Genomic DNA, 1,969 nt, shown 5'->3' on the forward strand with positions numbered 1-1,969 from the left:
GTGAGGGACGGAATTTTATATTTTGAACCCCCTCCCCCTCCCCCAGCACTCCGTCTTCAGGCCACAAGTGGCCCATAGGGACCATCCGACCGCCGTATCATCCTCAGCTGAGGATGCATATAGGAAGGGCGTGTGGTCAGCACACCGCTCTCCCAGTCATTATGATGGTTTTCTGTTACCGGAGCCGCTACTATTCGGTCGACTAGCTCCTCAATTGGCATAATGAGGCTGAGTGCACCCCGAAAAATGGCAACAGCGCATGGCGGCCTGGATGGTCACCCATCCCAGTGCCGGCCACGCCCAACAGCGCTTAACTTGGGTGATCTGACGGGAACCAGTGTATCCACTGCGGCAGGGCCGTTGCCATACAGTTTGAACAATCTACGATAAATTCATTCGGTTGGCACACCTAAAGGGTTTGAAAGTAAAGTGTATTAGAGCATTTTTTATTTTAAAATGTGATAGCGAGCTTGACGAGGCAGCAGGTCTCGTCTGCTCATGGTTTATTGATCCTTTGTACTATCATGTGAGAAACTATGCTTTACAGTGTACCGATCAGCCAGAGAATCATATTTAAAAATGTAAAATTCTCTCCACCATGATGGAATTCGGCTGGCCTCGTGGGCTTTTAGGAAGAGACCAGCGCCGTTCCCATGCTCTGCGCGGAGCGTGGTGAGCCGGCATGTCGCAAAAGGCGGCGCGAGACTCACGAGAAAAACAGGCCTGCGGTGCTTACGTCACAGCACGTGACACTGCAGGTCTTACGAGTGCCAGCAGCCGTCTCCGGCAGGGAGCGAGTAACTGTCTCAGACGAGTTTAATAAATCTTGACTGCGCCTTTAGAAGCACGCTAGCTCTCGATAGCGCACGCCAAAGATAATACACGTAGTGAGTACCTTTTCATTGCAATATTGATTTCCTAAGGGCTCTGCACGAAGCCGAGCGTTCGTGAAGTGTGGCGGATGAGGCGACTAGTATGACATCACATGTTCGTTGCAGGGCCCGTGTTTCTCGTGGTGCAGATGGTACTATAGGCGTATAAAACGTATTCTTCTCCCCTCTCATCTGTATACTACTCTGTTGCCAGCCCGCCTTTCGAATGACTCTTTAACATCTGTCGGCCAGAAATGTGGCTTTAAAAAATTTCCTTTTGGGAAAGGGTATGGCAGATATCAGTGTTCCACACCAAGGCTGGAGAAAAAGCCCTGTCGGCTTTACACCAGGCCCAAGGTAGTTTTACGATTGACTATGTTCAAGAAAGAATGCAGTTTTAATGTAATATTTACAGTATTTTAAAAAATGGTTCAAATGGCTCTGAGCACTATGGGACTTAACACCTGAGGTCATCAGTCCCCTAGAACTTAGAACTACTTAGGCCGCGAGCTCGCCTCCAGTTCACCACTGGCAATGGAGGGTGAAGCTTTGACAATGCCAGCCACTCGTGCTGGCGAAACGTCAGAAAAATCATTAGATGAACGCCGGCCGCAGAACCTGAGACAGAAGCCAATAGGCAGTTTGTCAACAAGTGGCCACGAAAGCCTTAACAATTTTGTACTTAAATCTAACTAACCTAAGGACATCACACACATCCATGCCCGAGGCAGGATTCGAACCTGCGACCGTAGCGCCTAGAACCGCTCGGCCACCCCGGCCGGCTATCAACAACATCATCACAAAGGAAACAAGACGAATACAAAATGCAATGTTTATGTCGACACAATGAAATCGTTTAATCGGTATGCAGGGACCGCCTGGTAAGCTGAGTGGTAACGTGCTTGCCTCTCATGCAAGTGGGCCCGGGTTCGATTCCCGCCTGGGTCGGAGATTTTCTCCGCTCCTGGACTGGGTGTTGTGTTGTCCTCATCTTCATCACCGGCGTACAAGTCGCCCAATGCGGCGTCGAATGAAGTATGACTTGCACTTGACGGCCGAACTTCCCCGAATGGGGGCTCCCGGCCAACGATGCCTTA

The 1,969-nt window shown here is 50.2% G+C and overlaps 1 pseudogene; it reads right to left on the reverse strand.

Moving 5' to 3' along the window:
* Nucleotides 1-247: 247 nt before the first annotated feature.
* On the reverse strand, nucleotides 248-365 carry LOC126177420 (5S ribosomal RNA; annotated as a pseudogene).
* Nucleotides 366-1,969: the final 1,604 nt, after the last annotated feature.

The sequence above is a fragment of the Schistocerca cancellata genome, chromosome 3 (assembly GCF_023864275.1).
Source record: "Schistocerca cancellata isolate TAMUIC-IGC-003103 chromosome 3, iqSchCanc2.1, whole genome shotgun sequence".
Taxonomy (NCBI): Eukaryota; Metazoa; Arthropoda; class Insecta; order Orthoptera; family Acrididae; genus Schistocerca; species Schistocerca cancellata.